Source organism: Lissotriton vulgaris, chromosome 6 (assembly GCF_964263255.1).
Source record: "Lissotriton vulgaris chromosome 6, aLisVul1.2, whole genome shotgun sequence".
NCBI classification, from domain to species: domain Eukaryota; kingdom Metazoa; phylum Chordata; class Amphibia; order Caudata; family Salamandridae; genus Lissotriton; species Lissotriton vulgaris.
The window spans coordinates 616,663,381-616,682,779 of record NC_141694.1 but is presented as its reverse complement, the minus strand read 5'-3'; positions in this window follow the sequence as shown (position 1 = coordinate 616,682,779).

Sequence of the window (19,399 nt, the reverse complement as noted above, 5' to 3'; positions counted from 1 at the left end):
TGTCACAAAAGAGACGCAATTCCAGCAATGGGTCATTACACATCAGCAAGTCCCATGTTAAATGTGCCTGTATCAGTCTTACACCTGCAATGAGGTAGGTGTAAGATATTGACGCATTTGCGTCGTAGAAGTGGCACAGTGAAATCTTATAGATTTCACTGCGTCACTTCTACGACCCTTTCTTACGTCGGAACACCCCCCTGCATACATTATACCTGGTGCAGGTATAATGTGGTGCAGGGGTTTACAAAGTGACGCATCTGCTTAGATGCGTCACTTTGTAAATATGATGCAACATGGAGCATTTTGTACACCACTGGTGCGTCACAAAAATTGACGTACCGGTGTCGGAAAAGTGACGCAAGGCCTCATAAATAAGGCCCTTTCTGTTTTGCAGCTTATGCCACCTAGTTCCCATCTAAATACATTCAGACTTCCCAGCCCACAAGTTTGTCTTCTATCTGCATAATTCATGAAATGTTGTAGGTGGATAAATCAGATCTCTTTGGGCTTGACATACATGACACACATATGTGTCCTTACCAAGGCTAAGTTAATAGTTATGTCTGTTACATTAATAGTTGTTACGCTAGAATGTATAATTCTTCTAGTTGGAATGAGTTTTACCCCATAGTCAGCAACACCAAACTCTACACCAGCATCTACATCCATTGCACATTCAGTAGATGAGAAAATGATAAATGAATCATTTATAAATACTCCAAATGGAGATGTTACATCCAACGTCTTGTTCTAGAGTAGTTCAGGAATACGCACAAGCTTTAGAGACTAAAGACTGCTACGTTTGCACACATTCACCTTCTTCAGCTAAAGAAGATGTGACATATCACCATCTTCCACTTTCATATGCAGTGACATATAGTATATTGCTTAGTTTTTTTAAATACAGGAACGTTCAAATATTTTTCCAATGATGACAATTCTTTCTAAAGTTGCCCTGCAGAAAATAATTATCCCTTATCCACAAGCTAAGGATATGGAAGTTGCCTGGTATTTCTTTGGGTCTCCTACAGTTATAGACACTGTCAAGGCATACACAAGAAATCTAAACTGTTTAATAAAATCTAACCTGTTTAGGCCTTTAGAAAAGACATTTATTTTAGCATTAGAAGAAAGGAGAGCTCCCATGTTTCATACGGCAAACAAAGAGGAAGATATTTTAAAGAATGTTTGGAATAAAGAGAAATATGAAAGAAAATTATATATCCAAAATTAAAACTAGATAAATGACAAAAAGGGAAAATATGTGTTTACAAAAGTAAAAATCAGTTTAGAAAGAGACTCATTGGGATAGGTAGCTGTGAATACACATTTGAGGTTCTTTGAGGACCTGTTCAAATATTAACGGAAGAGGAACCAGTTATTACCAGAGTCTATTTTGTTTGCAGACAGGATGCATATTTTTAATTATCTGCTGATTGGGAGGGTGTTTGCTATTTAGCTCAAATATTCTCTAGAATGTATCATGTAAATACCTTACATGATTTGACAGTGACTGATTCTCACAGACACACATGTAGTAGCATTGATGGGACACAATTGGCGAGATATGTTTTGAAGCAATCATTCTATCAGTAGGAGTAGTTTTAAAATGACAAGAAAACTAGAAAGCCCTCTTCTGTGGTAGATAAACTGGCCACTAGCACATCTGGTGCCTCGTAAGCGGTAAATATGCAATTGGTAGCTATCAGATCAATGGTTTTCCTGGCAGAAAAAGGCAGAGTCTGTAAAATGTTGTAGGCTCAACATTGCTGGTCATACATACCTGACAAGAGTAGAAATACAGAAGAATCTGCAAATAATTAGAATCTTTAGAGACTACTCATGTGTTAGGAACTTTAGGTAAGGTAGCTTCTGCCAATAAATTGGTTAGCAACTGTAGGAGGAGGACTTTTTAAAGGTATATAGATTGCTGGCATTTTATTAATACTCTTATTGGCTTTATTTAAAGGATTTAGATGTTACCTAAAAATAAAGATAAACAGAGAAAGGAAAAGGCAAAGGAGAGAAGAAATACAAATGGAAGAAAGAAAGAGTAAGGCATACAAGAAGCTGAAGGAAGTTGAAACTTCAGAAAATAAACAGCCCGATTCATCATCGGCATGTTTTGCGAGTCTGTAATAGCGAATTATAAGGAATCGCTATTACAGACTCGCAAAACGGGATTCATGTAGGAATCGCAAAATAAATTGCGATCCCTACACATTCATTATTTGCGATTAGCAAATTGCTATTAGCAAATTGCTATTAATGCAACTAAAGGCCCATAGGAATGAATGGGGAGTTATTCCTTATTTGCGATTAGAAATTTGCTAATCGCAAATAAGGATGCGATTTCAAGGGTGCTAGGGGTGTCCACAGGACACCCTGTAGCACCCCTGCAATGTAAATTTTGACTTATGTTGCGCACACACATGTCCAAAGGACATGTGTGTGTGCAACATACAACTGAGAAAAATGCACAAAAGTGCATTTTTCTCAGTTTTCGCTATTTACCACGAAGTCTGACTTCGCGGTAAATAGTGGCAATAAATTGCGAATTCGCAAATTTTTTTTGGGTCATGAATAGCATTTAAGGAATCTCTAATAGAGATTCCTTGAATGCGATCGCAATTTGAAAAATCACATTTTTTTGCGATTTCTCAAATTGCGAGTACATGACCCAATGATGAATTTCAAATGCCTTTTTTGCGGGCGCAAACGGCCGAATTCTGCGATTCGCACCGTTTGCGCCCGCAAAAATGCTTCATGAATCTAGCTGAAAGTGATTGGTATAGCAGGAGGGGAAGTGCACCTTAGAGATTAATTTGTGGGAAATTGTGACGGTTATTCTAACCATCAGAGTGGGAAAGTTGCTGTCATGAATGTATTTTCCTTTTGCAAATAATAACACATTCTAGTAAAAAGTGAGAAAGTCTATGTCAAATAACACCTAATATGAGTAACATTTTTACCGTAGTTAATCGTACTTAGACAATATTAGCAAATACAAGAAATAATAATGTGCTGATTTAAGATAGCTTAACTGTCAATGCCATGTTACCCACAAATAATGCACTATCATTGAAAGACCTGTTTTTCCACACTGAGCTGTTGTTTTGCACAAGAGGTTTTGCTCTTTTGCGGGAGAAGCTGTGACTTTCCAGAAGCCGTTCGTTAGTTAGTGAATAGGTGTTAGTCGTGTATTAGACAACTGATAGTGAGGTTCTCACCAGAAGGAGAGGACACAACAGGAAGAACGATTCATAGGAAGGACTGTCTGAGCCGCAAAATGTTGATGAAGTGGGCAATATAAGCTTGTGTCTGTGGCCCACTGTGAACACGTGAGAAACTGTGGGAGTTTACCTACTCCCAAAGGTTTACTGAAATCTATTGGATGTTTTGACCAAGAATGTAAAATGTATTTCCATCTGTAATATTGTGCGTTTATATTAGAGCATGTTCCTTGAGCAAAAGAGGCATTTTGTTGGCTGGGGTAGAGGAGGGGACTTCTCTCAGTTGCATTTACTGAAGATCTCTCTCTGGGCTTCTTGATACCATATCTCTCTTCTTGGGAGATTTATTTTAACCTATTATCCTGTTTTATTAGATGTCTGCTGATTTGCCGCTGAGAATACCTTCCAGCATGACCCTTTCTTTTAATTGACGTGCAAAGGTTTTATGCCTGTGCATTTATTCTCTCATCAGAACTTTTTATTGGGTTTGTGAACTGACACCTTAGTCTATTTCACTTCTACTGTAATTTAGATTAGGGAAATTCCTTTATGGAACACGTTTGTCGTATTATTTCAATATTAACTGTTATAGTAACCAACTTCGTATTCTTTCTTAAATTGAAATATTGATTATTGGATTATATTAATTTCTGATGTTGATGCTTAAAAGGCTAATACTCATTGAATAAATAATGAAAATTAAGAAATCAACAAATAAAACCCTTTAACTCACACAAATTCTATTTGTTGACTGTACTAAGAGTCTTCAGTGATTTTATTGCCTACATGGTTTGAAGTAGATGATCGCTCTGCTTCACTTCTCCTTGTTGACGAGCAAAGGTCCATACGAACAATGTATGGGGTTATTTAATGATTACACCCAAAGATTTAGGTATTAAACCCCCCACTTCGTCACCCTCACCCTGTACCATTCTCCATGTTAAACAAAATGTGGGATAATACCGCAGGAAAATATTCATTATTTTGTTTTTTAATCCACATCTATGTAATAGAAGAAAAGAAGTCCATCCAGGAAATAAAAATTGAATGTCACCTCGGCACATATATGAATAGCAAAAAGGAAAACTGTGAAAGTGGACAATAGCCTCTGCACTACATTCAATAAAGGTATTTTTGGCAAGATCTGTTTTTATCAGGGCAAGATTGTTATTTGCAGTTTTGACACCTTGTTTAAAATTAACATAAAAGAATCCAAAGATGTTTTACTCCTGTAGTTCTGGACCTATATTTTGACAAACAGATTCTTTATTGCACATTTACGGTTGAAAAACGTTTAGAGGTTGAAAAATATTGGCGTATGTTAGTTAGTTGTTGTTCAATACAGCCGTCACATAAACCACTACTATATGAAGCTTTCTGAACCTAAAGAGAAGCACAGCTGTGTGCTATGTCTGTGTAGTTAGGCTATACAATTTTCAAAAGATTGTATGTTGCTTCTGGTTTCAGAAAATGTAATTTATGTTTTAGGTCTTAAGTGTTTTCAGTGAAGAATGTTGGGATCTTTTTTTTATAATTCTTTTTACTAAACAACAAGAATCGGCATAGTTACTTGAATCAGGTAGATAGGTTATAATCAGGAAGAATTTATTTGACGACATATTCACAAGCACTATGATTACAAGGATAGCGCAAGGATACATCATAGGATACATTCTGTATAGTGAGGACAGGTCATCAGAGATGGGACTGCGTGGGGAACTACAAATTTCCCCTCAGTATGTGTTCAATGCCCCCTAGATTTGAGACCACTTCTTAGGGGATGTTGGGATCTTTGAGTAGAGAGGGGAGGGAGATGTTTGAGAGTAAGTCACTTAATTATGGCATTTTAGTACAGAATCATTACTGCAAACTAAATACTCCCTACACATGCATTTCAATGTTGTCACATCAATTAGTTATAGTGCAATATGCATGAAAATACTTTGTAAACCTTCTGAAACAATTCTTTATTTGGAGATCAATTTATGACAAAAGATAAATTTGATTGAAGTATATACAAAAATCAATAGCTAATGCTTTTCATCCCATCTGAACATCTTCAGGGCTACAATAAATACATATAATACATAATAAATATATACAAAATAAAAAGAAAATCACAATTTACTTAAATACACATCTCCTAATTTAAGAACAATTTTGAAATGTACTATTATAACACTCAAGATTTCATTTTGCTCAATAAAGAGGTGTCTTTTTAACCAGTTGTTATGGCTATAATTGATTAATTTGTTTTTAAATTATTAGATGTGTAGATGTGTAATCTGGGGCAGTGTCGAAAATCCATAGATGGTGCTGGGAACGCCCCCAGCAACACCCATGGAAACGCCCCTTTCACGCAGTGTTCTGCATGAAAGGTGCACATATTTATAAGGCCATGAAAAGCCAAGTAATGTGGCTTTATATGGCCTTATAATTATGCCAGTGGCACATTACGCCACCGTAATGTAAAAAAAACGCCATTCCGGCAGTTCAAAAGTGTAGGTACGTAGTTAATGTAATCATTGAAGCATTTAAGAGGTTCTGATGGAACACAACAAGTTGGCTATTGGTTTTTGGATATGCTTTAAGGTTATCTTTTGTCAAAAATTGACCCCCAATAAAGCAATGTGTCAATAGGATTAAAGCAACAACCAAGGCACTTAAACCAAAAACTTTTTTTGTTTCGATAAAATAAATATATAAGAAGAAGTAATGTAAGTAGGTCCAAATTTAGTTTTTATTGCTGACCAAGTTAAAAGAATCAATCACAAACAAATACATAATTCAAGTCATAAAATTGAAAGAAAGTATTTTTCATTAAATGGTAAATATTAAATCCACAATAAACAATCAATACACAATAAAAAATATATAATCACATTTAAAAAAGTGGCATAAACAAATTAATTCTCTACGAGCGTTTCGGCGACCAGCGCCTTCTTCTGGAGTAGCCACTTTTCAAAGAACGTACAGCACATTCCAAGAAGCCACAGAACCCCGTGCCTCGCTCCCCGATTGTCAGATTTTTAACAAAGTTTATCCCGTATTGTAACGACACTAGGAAGATCTTCGTATCAAGAAGGCTCCCTATTTTATTACTTACCATTCATGAAAGAATTTAATACTCACGAGGTCTTAAAATACGATCTGGGGAGCGAGTGCCTAAATATAACAGATTGGATCAGGATACTGACTAGTTTTAAAAGGCATATTGATCATCACCAGGAATATAAGGCACCAGGGTAATTTTTATAAATCAGATAGACCTGTTCTGCATTAAAACATATCCTTCATATGAAGTTGTATTAGCAACTTTCAAACCACTATGCAGGAAACGTGCTGTACGTTCTTTGAAAAGAAGTAAAAGCACAACTGCCATGAACCTGGATTAGTGTGATTTATGGTCTTATGGGCTTTTCGCAATATTAGCTTTTTATCCTGTTCCCCTCTTCGTTAACACAAGATATTATTCTTCTATTGGTGATTATTCCACTTCAAGGTGCCTTGTCAGAGTGTGATACACGTGGCTACTCCAGAAGAAGGCGCTGGTCGCCGAAACGCGCTTGGAGAATTAATTTGTTTATGCCACTTTTTTAAATGTGATTATATATTTTTTATTGTGTATTGATTGTTTATTGTGGATTTATTATTTACCATTTAATGAAAAATACTTTCTTTCAATTTTATGACTTGAATTATGTATTTGTTTGGAATTGATTCTTTTAACTTGGTCAGCAATAAAAACGGAATTTGGACCTACTTACATGACTTCTTCTTATATATTTATTTTATTGAAACAAAAAATGTTTTTGGTTTAAGTGCCTTGGTTGTTACTTCTCATGCTGGTAATCCCTGACCTAGGACTTGTAGTATCCATCCTCTCAGGGGGTCCTTGATATTTACACATAATCAATAGGATTAAAGCGCATTGTGGTTCATATTGTACTATAACTGACTAATGTAACAACACTGAAATTTACATTTAGGGAGTACTGAGTTTTTCTTACATAGAATTTTCTTGTTGGGCCTACCTTTGTGAGACCCATATTAAGCGATTCTGGTAGTTAATACCTTCAAACACATGCACCCCAATTTTTGGCTTTATTTGTTTTATATTGTTTATGATAGTGAAATCTGAGGTTTATGCTAGTGCCTTAACTGCCATTTTGTAAATCATTTGTTCATTGATACAATCTATATAAAACTGTACGGCAATGGTGAGGTCAGTGGCTCTAAAACTGCATCTACTGCAAGCATTATAGTTTATAGTTTCATATACCCGTCTGTCTCAATATAAAACGTCCCTGTGTGTTTTGGTGTGGTTCCACCACATTCTGCAACAGTCAGGCTAACAGTCTGGCTATTCAAGGCATTAGCAGGACATTTCTATGCCATTCAGTGGGCATTCAATCTATCCTTCTGAGGAAATTGTGCAGCAAAAGTAACCACCTGGCATTATTTTTAAAAGAATTTCTGAGGGGGGAGACTCTCCTAACACGCCTAATGGGAGTTGGGTTTGCTTGCTTCATTCACTCAGACATATGTGAGGCATTTCTTTAAATGTATTTATTTATTGTTATTTGCATAGCACATCGTCCACCCTAGAGCATTTTGGTGCTGAAAATGTGATTTCAATTAAAATAAATACATGCCTGTTGGGACAGAAAAGTCCCTCATATGGTGATGTGCGTATACCCCTGCCCTGTGTGCTTCAGCTGCAACAATGTCTGGACCCCTTTTGCTGACTTTTTGTTGTCATGGGCGAACATAGATCATGCATGTGCCCCATGGCATAGGTTTGTCTCACAGATTGTGGTGTTTTTTGGAGCGGGAGGGGTCCCAAAGCACTAAGCTTATAGTGGCGAAAGACTACTGCCTTTGCCAGGAGTCAGGCAGCATAAGCGCAGTGGCGCCAGATAATCATGTAGAAATCAATAGAAGTGTACAGGCCTTTTTACCTCTATTACTTGAGTGAGGGCTACAGGCTCTGACATATAAAGTTCAGCTGCTATGTGCCTAACTCACTCATGGATTACATCAGGTTAGTACGTAGTGCTGTGCAGTGCAGGTGTTTTACAGACCTGTGCTGGGTGTATGTATGCATGTGAATGGTACAATAAATGGAAGGCTCTGGGTTCAATTTTGAGAGACTCAGGATGGACTGGAAGAGCATGAGGAGGTAGAGGAATTCCACCAGACAGATTTGTGGATTACTGCATTCCTGTGAGCCAAGTGGGAAACACGAGACAGAGGGCCAGGCTCTCAATCACATTTTCAAAGGGTGCTTGTTATGATGTAAAGTACTCTGAGGCAGGGTGAGTACCAACGCCTTTATTCTGTCATCCACTCTCCGTAATTGACAGGCTCTCCAACATTCTAAAGTGAACTCTAGAGGAACATTCCAAGGGGGAGGAGGGAGGAAAGGAAGGTTCCAAGGGGAAGAGGAAGATTACAACACATCTCCCTACACAGGGGAAGGGGTACAATGGAACCAGGCGGTTGCTGAAATTGCAGAGGGAGAAAGAACCAAAACAAAAGGATCTATGCAATAAAAGTACATTACAAAACATCAGAAGGTTGGCAACTAGTGACCAAAAGAAAAACATTGCTGCCCAGGTGGATGAACCATACAACAGAGTTTCATATATGAGGAAGGCTATAAACAAAGGTCCTATGCAATGAAAGTAACATTACAGAACATCATAAGGTTGACAACTAGTGACCAAAGGGCAAAGGGAACACATTGCTGCCCAGGTGGATGAAACATACAACAAGGTTATATATATGAGGAAGGCTAATAAGGGTTGAATCATGGGATAAATGACTTGGTAATTGGATCTCTTTCCCTGAGGGAAGCAAAAGGGGTTACTCCTGTTATCAAGTCAGAAGAGGTGCGATATGTCCAAATGCCTTCTCTTAACATTTCATCCATGTCCATATTATTGGCAAAAGCAAGTTGAGTGAGATGTTTAATCGAGATTACAGATTTATACACTAGGTCATTGTTCCCTTGGCATTGCAAAGTGGTTTCCTCATGCTTGATGCCCAGATCATTTAGGAATGCCATAATTTCACTAGAAGAGAACTTAATACTATTGTTGGTGACTATGCAAGCAGGCACACCTTCACATGCAAATGAGTCTCTTAAAAATTCGATGAGGGTTTTGGTCGAGATGCTTGAAACAAACTTGTATTTGATCCAGTGAGAAGTGTAGTCCATGAGTACTATAAGAAATCTCTTAAGGAATCCTAATTGTTCCGTGGGGCTGATTATTTATAATGCCAACTTAGTCTATGGTATTTTAGGAACTGCTGTAGGATTTCCCAACAGAACATTAATTTTCTCTGCTGGCCTACTTTGAACCCCATCAGTTCAGATACAGAACTTTGGTTCGTAATTCTGTTCACTCCTGTGGGAGGTTCACCGCAGGCAGTACTAGTGACATGGTGGACTACTCCGGAGAACATTTCAGATAGATTAGCTAAATCACTGCTAGTTTCCTCCTCCCGCTCAGCTAATTGGACCTGATCTTTATTATTTGGATCGAGCACAATTCCCAACTCTCTTTGATGATGCCAACCCAACAGATTGGAATCTTTGCTTACCATGTACACTTTGCCACATGTGGTTCTCCCATTGAATTGAATACCCGCCATCATCATCCCCACTAACGGCATGTTCTCTTCTGCATACCCTACAGCTGAAATATCAGGTTTCAACATGTTGAGACTGGAGGCGTCAAATATCTCATTTCTGACATCAATATTAAATAAGGTAACTGGGGCACACAAATCAGCAAACAACTCTATGGGTTTATTAGTCACAAGGATGGTACATTTAGGATATTCAATGGACCTGTGGTCACCAAATTGTTCTTGGGAACTTGGGGAAGCTTGATAGTCTCTAGCTTTTACTTGGAACACATACTTAGGGGCCAAGTCCCCTTCACTGTGTACTACTTTAACTTGGTAGTTTTCACTGTTGTTACACACTCTACCTAGATGCCCCTTCTTGTTACATTTTACCCATGTGACATTGCGGGCTGTACAATGCACATCATTAGCAAGGTGATTACTGCTGCCACATCTATAGCATTTCAACTTTCCGCTTTCCCTGGAAGGATGGTTATCTTTGACTTCTCCGGGTCTAACCTTGAATACCTCATTATCAATGGAATTGGCCTGTGCATCACTGCTATTGCGAACATTGGCAACGAGTTCATTGGGAGTCTTCATCTCTTTGATACACTTAACAGTGTGTTCCGCAGATACTGCTATACTAACCGCTTCTTTTAAGGTGGGGTTTTTTGCCAGGAGCTTTTCTTGGATGCAACTATTGTTTGTGCATCTGACAAGTTGGTCCCTGATGAGTGAATCGGTGAGATCGCCAAATTCACATAGTTGTGTTAGGCCTCTAAGAGCAGCTATGTAATTGATGACATATTCCTGTTTACCTTGGATGGGGGTAAAGAACTTATGCCGCTCTAAAACTACATTTACTCCTTCACCAAAATGTGCCTCTAATTTTACCAGGGTGACTTTAAACTCATCGGTATCATCCTCTTCTAGTTCTGGTTCAGGTAAAGTGTCATAAATCTTCCTACCCTGTATGCCTAGGTTATGCGACAATATGTGTTGTTTACGAACTGCTGAATACCTTTCGCCACCTATGGCAATGAGGTATGAGGCGAATTAATGTATCCATTCCTTCCAGTGAATTTCCGGTTCTCCGATCTCATTTAGGAATGGAGGAGGTTGGCTCATAGCTTGTCCCGCCATAGTGGTGGGCTAGGCTATGCTAGCACGCTGATCTGGTGATGCAATCACAGTAAGGTGGAAAAGGAGTAAGGCTAACAGGAAGGGCCTTGGAGGGCTACTAATAGGACCGGGGAAGGGAATGCAGAACTAGATACCTCTATAAGTGGCAACTACAAGTATTTAAGTACAATCTCAGGGATTTAAAGCATGCACAGAAGCAGTCTCACCCTTATGCTCAAAAATAATGAAGCATGCATGCAGATCTATAAAGTGTACTCAGTAAGCATATTACAACCTCAGAAACACAAAACATATATGGTAATAAACCATTATTGAGCGCAATAGATACGTGAAGAGGCAAGAACTTGCATGCGAAGCAGTGCTACATGCAAAATACACCACCACTATTAAGTAAAGTTACAAACTCGATAAATGGGAGGATGAGAAATGAAGAGAGTAATGCAGGAGGTGGAGAGAAGATGAGAATGCAATGCAGTTTAAGGTCCGATAGTCCAAAGATGAAGATGTGTGTGTCACTGTGTAGTGGTGCCCACACTGTGTTTTGAAAGGAGAGAATATGTATACAGCCAATAAAATGGGAAAGTCGAAATTGAACAGTACCCGAGGCTCTCCTCAACCGAGAGAGATAAGGCCCTAGAGGATGTTGACTTAATTGGAGGGCAGAGGGCAGGCAAGATTGGCGTTCAAATAGGTAATAACAACCTGAGAAGGCGACAACCTTCTGGCAGGAATGTGACGAAATGCACATGGCACACATAAGGTGAGTGTCTCACCTTGAAAAATTAAACATCCGAGTAGAATTTTGTTAATAAGGTGTGCGGGCTACCGTGGCGGTACACCAAAAAAGATGAGCAAGCGCAATGACTGGAATCGTGAGAATCTTGATGCAGCAAGGCAGTGGAACAATGAATTCAATGGGATAGATTTACTTGAGGGTTCAGCTGGCAGATATTTGAAGAACTGAAGGGATTCTTACAGAGTCAGTCGCGGGGTAAAAGATGCCAGAAAAACAGCTTAAACAAGAACTTTAAGTTGGTTGCACAAAGAGACGCTAAAACACATTCCTGAAGTAGCTGGGGAGCCGGGAGCGTCTCTCGGAAGGAAACTGGCAAGTAGACTGACAGGATAAAAGTGGCTGGTGCAGAGCAGACAGGAGGTGGCTGACTGCAAATTACAAAAATGATAACGCGGGCAGAAGTGACTGGTGCGCCGGCAGCTGACTGAAAAAAAAGAAACTTCCGCTGGACGTTTTCGATGAACGCTGGATTGGCTGACAGGATTTACCAGGAACTGCAGTCATCAACAGCAGAAGAGGAACCAGCGACCGGTTGACACAAAAACAACTCCAGTGAGTGCACTATGGTGAGTTCACATACGGTTGGCACCCGAGGCACAACACTGCAATTCATGAGTTGCCCAGGAAGAGCACCGGGCGGGGTGACACTTATGGTTCCTCACACAGCGCCCGGAGAGACGCGGAGGGCAACAACAGCTGCAGTACACCCGGCAGTCCTAGGCACAAAATGGGGTAAGGCACAGAAAGCCCCTCTAGCAGCAGACAGCCACCGGCGTGGAAAGGTGCTGTAGATGCGCCAAATCACATCAGTCGCCAGACCTAAGGGGAACCTTCACATTCGAATGAGAGGTAAGCCTCACCCATCCAACTAGCATAGGCATCGGCAAGGAGAAGGATGTATTCAGTAAGTTCATATCCCCCGATGGCAAGGCAGGACTCCACAGACAAGTAGAATAGGTCTGGAAAAGAGAGTGCCACGACAGCAGGACTCAGGATGAGTAAGCAAAGCTCGACACCAGTCATTCACTGACAGGCTTCAAAGAACCCAGCAGGCACAGTCTCCTGGACACGTAGTAGACACTTGATGCAAACGCTTGAATCCAAATAAATCAAATCAGAACTGAAGATCTTAATGTACAGTTGCAGTAAGGAGAGAGTAATGAAAGGGGAGATGACAGAATTTGCCCCCAATGCCAGATCGTCGCCAGTGTTATGATGTAAAGTACTCTGAGGCAGGGTGAGTACCAACTTCTTTATTCTGTCATCCACTCTCCGTAATTGACAGGCTCTCCAACATTCTAAAGTGAACTCTAGTGGAACGTTCCAAGGGGGAAGAGGGAGGAGGGAGGAAAGGAATGATCCAAGTGGAAGGGGTAGAGGAAGATTACAACAGTGATCTTTGATTTAGAGAATGATCTCTGGGAAAGAAGCCTTGGCACATCTCGTGCAAATGATGGGGCTGAACCATAAAGATTGGGGCTGAGACGCAGGGGCAACCTTTTGATGCACATATCACTATGAACCTCTACTCAATCCCATAGTCTGTGTTGTGCGGCGATCAGATTTGGAGCCACTCCTCCTGTGACAGACTGCTTTCTGGTGGAAGGGCAGGGTAGTGGAAGAGATGCACTTCAAAAAGAAACAGCCCCACCATAAACTTAAAAGACTTAGACACTTAATCACATTTGGTGTCTGGAAATAAACTATAAGAAGGGGAGCTCTAGGCCCTCAAAATTGTCAACTGTCAAGCATCTAGACAAGCTGTGCTAGGAGGGGAAGCTCTGCAAGACTTCTGCCTGTGACCAGAGCTGGAGGCCTAGGACTGCCACTCTCCCAGTTGAGTGAGTGGACATCACCCAGGGACATCCAAGACTGCCTGCCCCTGGAACACCATTGTCTGTCTGCTTTCCAAGACAAGTGAGCCCTGTGGAATGTAATTATTTTATTTTAAAAACTTTTTTGTTTGCTCTTTGCACAAAATTGTTGACCACGGATATGTATGCATTTTATTCTGTTGATACTTTTTAAATTTACAAACGATTCATTTTTACACAGTTTTGAAAATTGTACCTCTATTGTACAATGTGTCTTTATAGTCAATTTTCCTCTACTACTTAAATTGCCTTTATAGCAAGTACACTGCATTTTTAGGACTTTTTCTGTGTTGTTCAAGTAGCCATGTGTTCTATATTGGGGTTGGGGTCTGCACTGCAACTATCCATATTGTGGAAAGTCAATTTCATTCTTTAAAAAGATATATATTTGTTCTTTGCACAGTATTTTTGCCCTTGCATATGCGTGTATTTTGTTCTGTCGCTACTTTTTAAAGTTAAGAGTGTGAATTTTTATGCAGTTTTGCACATTTTTCCTCTATTGTATAATTTGTTTTTATAGCCAACTTTCCTCTGATGCTTAATTTGCTAATATAGCATATACCTGGTATTTTAGGACCTGGTCTGTGTTGTGCAAGTAGACGTGTGTCCGATATCGGGGTTGGGGTCTGTAACTGTAACTATCCTTTTAAGTTTTATGTGCGTACTCTTTTTTGTCTCGGGTACTGTCCTGCAGTTCCTTAATTGAAGGTAATGATCTGTTGTTTTTTAGGTGATTTTATGAATGAATTCTCTTGAACGTTATCTTCTTATTGACATGTTATGAGAGGTGTGGTTTGTGTTGCCTAATTGGCATGAAAACAAACTAATAAAATATACTATACAGTGAGCCCTATGAACAAGAGAAGAGCTGGAAGGAAAAAGTTCCATTGGGGGATCCTGGTGCATGGATCCCTGTAGCGAGGCGTGAGGAGGCGGCTGCTGCACTGATTACTCTGCTTCCAATGTGCATGTGTAAGTCAGTGAGAGAGTACACCAGAGGGGGCTGTGTGACTATAGTTGTGCTGATTGGCCCATCGCCTGTGTACGGTGTGAGTTGATGGCCCCTATACCAAAGATGGCTGCCCTGAAGACTGCCGTGCCAATTGGGCTGTCAACTAAGGGTGACCCTGTATACCAGAGGGAGACACAGGAGAAAGAATGAGTGTAACCTGATTATTGCCTACATTGTAAGGAGAGGCCATCGTGGTGACCCATACGGGCCCAAACTCCAAATGAAGATTGCAACTTGCAATCGCAGATAATGCCCCCATTTAAGGGAAAGATCAAAGGAGATTTACCATTTTCGATTTTTGCTCTGGGTCCATAGTAGATCGGGACCCGGGACATCAGAATTAAAAGGCCTAAACCCCCTTGGGTGAGCCCAGACTCTCCTAGTTGCACTGTGGCTCTCTAAAAGTGGGTCTGACAATTGGCGTCAAGCGGTAGGGCACCTAATATTTAAGAGTCTTGGATAGAGGTGTGGCATTAGCCATTTCCAATTTACGCCAGTAGTATAAAAATTCTGGGTTAGAAATTGGGTTGTTGGTTGTTTGGGATTTGAGCCCTGGTCAAGCAGCAACCACAATACTGGTCATCGCAAGGCACAAGCAAACTCCAAATTAACTTGTGCTCACCCCCTGGTGGTAGCTTGGCAGAGGTATAACTTAGAGGACATTTGTAAATTATTTGTGCACCATTTCAAACAGTAAAACAGTGAAAACACCATACAGAAAGATCCCACACCAGGTTTAGAAAAATAGAGTGATTTTTCATAAATAAAACAAGACCAAAACGATAGAAATCCAATTAGTAGGACCGAAGATATTACATTTTAAAGTTTTAAGTCAAAATAGCACCAAACAGCACAAAGCGCCAACAAAGTATATCTGTCCACATCACATCGGGACAAAGTCAGAAGTTCTGGCTACAGAGACCCATCAGGCCCACTGAACAAAGTACCTTGAATACTACTTGCAGAGCGTTGCCTGGATCAGAGTTGAAGATGTGCCACGCAGAGGAAGTGATAAGTCAGTTCCTAGATGCAGGAAGACTGTGGTGCGAGATCCTGTTGCATCATCTTCAAGGACTCCATTGATGGGGCTTGCTAATCAAAGTCCTGCCTGCCATCAGGGAGGCAGTGCACAGCTGGTGATGCGTCAGTTCCATGGAGCTGTGAGGCTGCAATGCGGAGTATGGTATCATCGTTGAGGCTGCCATCAATGATAGATGTGGGGACCTGGGCTGTAGATGCGCCGCGCCATTGGCATTGCGTTGGTTCTGAAGATTGTCGGGGAGACTGAAGTCTTTGCAAATGGTCCAATCCACGCAGCAGCAACAATGTATTGGTTCTCTACGATTATGCATCACTCAGCAGAGAGGAAGTATTGGTTCTGCTGGTGAGCAACTTAGGCCCACTTTTAAGTGTACGGGAGAGGGGTGGCACCACTTGGCAGGGTAGAAGCCCTGATGGCAGAGGCCAGGTGCAGGTGCAAGGTTGTTGGAAGCCTGTTATGTCCCTAAGGCTTCAGATCAGGAGACCAGCCAACTAGTCTCTGGGTTCAAGTAACTCCAATTGGCATCGTATAGGAGTGATAGGCCTTTTAGCAGTGAAAAATGGATTGAGGAGTTTTTTACTATCAGGACAAGTAAAACTCAAAAGTACATGTCCAACTTTTTAAATACATTGCACCCTGCCCTTCGGGCTGTCTAGAGCCTACCTTAGGGGTGATTTCTATTTATTGAAGAAGAAGGTTTCAATCAATCAGTAGATTTGTGTAGTGCTACTTGTCTCTCGTGATGGTATCCAGGCGCTGGGTTTGGGTTGGGCCTGGCGAAAGGTTTTATTTTGCCAGGTTGAAATGACAGTTTCAAATGCACACAAAGTCTCTGCATTTGAAGGCCTGAGACATGTCTAAAGGGCTACTTAAGTGGGTGTCACAATCAGTGCTGCATGCCCACTAGTAGCATTTGATTTACATGCCCTGAGCACAGGTAGTGCCACTTTAATAGGGAATTATAAGTAAATTTAATACGCCAATTGGGTATATATGTCAATGTTACCATGTTTTAGGGAAAGAGCACAAGCATGGTAGCACTGGTTAGCAGTGGTGAAGCGTGCAGAGTCCCAAGGCCACCAAAATGAAGTTCACAGAAACAGGAGGTCTGAAAGCAAAAAGTTAAGGGAAACCACACCATGGGTGCTAAGTCTAACAATCTAGTTTTTATGCACAAAGTCAGCACCCATAGACAATGGAGAACACAAGGTTGGGAATAGACCATATCATTATGTCCATATATCAGATGAAAGGTTAGGGAAAAAGGATGGAGGAATCCCAGGAGACACTGGGAGAAAGGGAAAGGCTGTAGTTGACCCAGGGGGGGGGGTGGGGGGGCGAGGTCCAGGTTCTAGGATAGATCTATGCAGACACATGCAGAGTGTGCTCTCAGATGCATTTTTCAGAGTTTCCCCAAGACACTCAACACCTTTAGTTTCTAGAATACACTGGGTGTGTACACCACCTTGTATTTCTAGGATACCACTATCACCAATTCCAGTAGTATATCCGTTGGGTGAGTTATTATTAACTAGAAAAAACGATACCTTGAAGAGGAAAAAAGTCATGCTGTCAAGGTGTATACTTTCTGTAAGCCAAAAAGCAGTTTGTTTCAATATTTTGCAGTAGCAAAGGAAAAAGCTTTTCTTCGCAGAGTTACTCATCTACATTTAGGAATGTTCACTAAAGACAATCCTTTAAATCTCATTGCTCCTAGTGAATCATATTCTCTTAGGTTTAGTACCCTTTTGGCAGCTGTATTCTGTACTAATTGAAGTTTCTAGGCCCAATCATTACAATAGTCGAGTCTAGCTGACACAAACAGAGCTGAGAATCTGAATCTACTGGTTTACAGTAAACATATCAATTATTTGTCTCAAGACTCACAACTGGAAAAATATTATTTAAAAATGGTGTTTGCTTGACCTTCAATTGTATGCTGTTCATCTAACTAAATGCCTAAGATGTTTTTATCAAATGTGGTGGTTAAGGGTGTAGGCCCAGTGACATTGGCTAGAAAGGAAAACTCCAGATTCCAGACTGATGAAAAGGGTTAGTAATTTCGGTCTTTGAGCCATTCATTTTAAGCTGAGTTTGGTTCATCCACTCCTGTACAATAACCAAGCACTTGAAAAATGTTCTGCCTTTAGGTTGGGAGGCCTATCAACCACCAAGATGATCTGAGTATTGATCCAGCGCAACCCCTAATTCATAAGCCAGGGACCATGGAAACATGTCGCACATAAATCACTTACCAACCAATGGGGCCCACCAAACATTACCCATAAATGATCCCTGAAGACGAGCGCTGGATTAGGGGGGGTTTAATGTTGTTGTTTTTTGTATATGTACAGTTCTATACTTCACATTAATAACACGTTTTATATTCCTAAATATTCGTAATGTTAACTGTCTTCTTCTAGTCGATGGACCATTAGTTGACGAGTTGATGGTGACTATGATTAACTAAACAGTTTAATACTTTTATTTAAATAACCACAAATTCATTTATCTGGTTTATTAATGTTATCATGTTAAATTAAATGCTCATTTCAGATTATCAGTACACACACAAGACCACGTATAAGAGTACGATTTATCAAGCAATGTAATCAAAATGAATCATTTGCCTCAACATCAAAGCGTGCAAAAGGGTAAGAGAAAGAAGGTACAGCAAAATTACTTTGCAAAAATATATTCCAGAATTTAAGCATTTAAGGAGGATGTTACCCATCAAAGAATCAAGAAACCACTTCCTTGGCCGAGGTTGTGACAGGGGTCCCCAGAGATAGGCTCGGAGGACAAAGTTAACAGGACATGTGCAGTTTAAGTCTTGCAAATAAGCCGGCAAACAAACAAAAATCTCCCAATATATCTACCTCTGATCTAGTTCTCCTCGGACGCAATCTCCTCCCCAGCACTCCCGCAACGTTCTTGTACCTAAGGTGCTCTCGGTCTTGGTGCTGGTTCACTTTCCCTCGATCTCTGTGTCTCGATATCTCTCTCTCTCTCTCTCTCTCTCTCTCTCTCTCTCTCTCTTTCAATGCTCTCGATGATCTGTCAACACCCCCAAAATTTGAGATATCAATTATACCCTAATTCCTAGCTCACTATCTTACAATGTTGCAGTATCAGTAGAAACTCGGCCTGTGACTGGTTGACACGGGTCATGTTAGAGTCTTCTCATCAGGTTCTCATCGCCAATCCATCCCATACCGGTTTTATAAAAGGAAGTATTAAGGATAAATACATTCATATACTACTAATATTAATTGTTATACATTCTGCAATAATGTTATATTATTACATCCGCTTCATATTCAAATTGCACGTAGCGATGGCAGTTCCCACAGTCGCTGTTGCATCTTGGCACATAATCAATAGGACATAGGTCAACATGGCCTTAACACGGATTACATCAGCTGGTGAACTTGGTAGTTTGTGAGCAGGCAGAGATCTCCACGCATGCGTACTTCGTACAGACCAAAACAACCACATGCAGGCTCGGACAAGAGGCCCTTTTCCTGCAGGCCCAATCTCATACTAAAGTAAATAGGCACAAAAGAATATTAATTCATGAAATAAAACCCATTATGTTTACCTCACACCACACTATTACCCTGTATTAGTTATTACCTAGCGAAAGCTATTAATTTA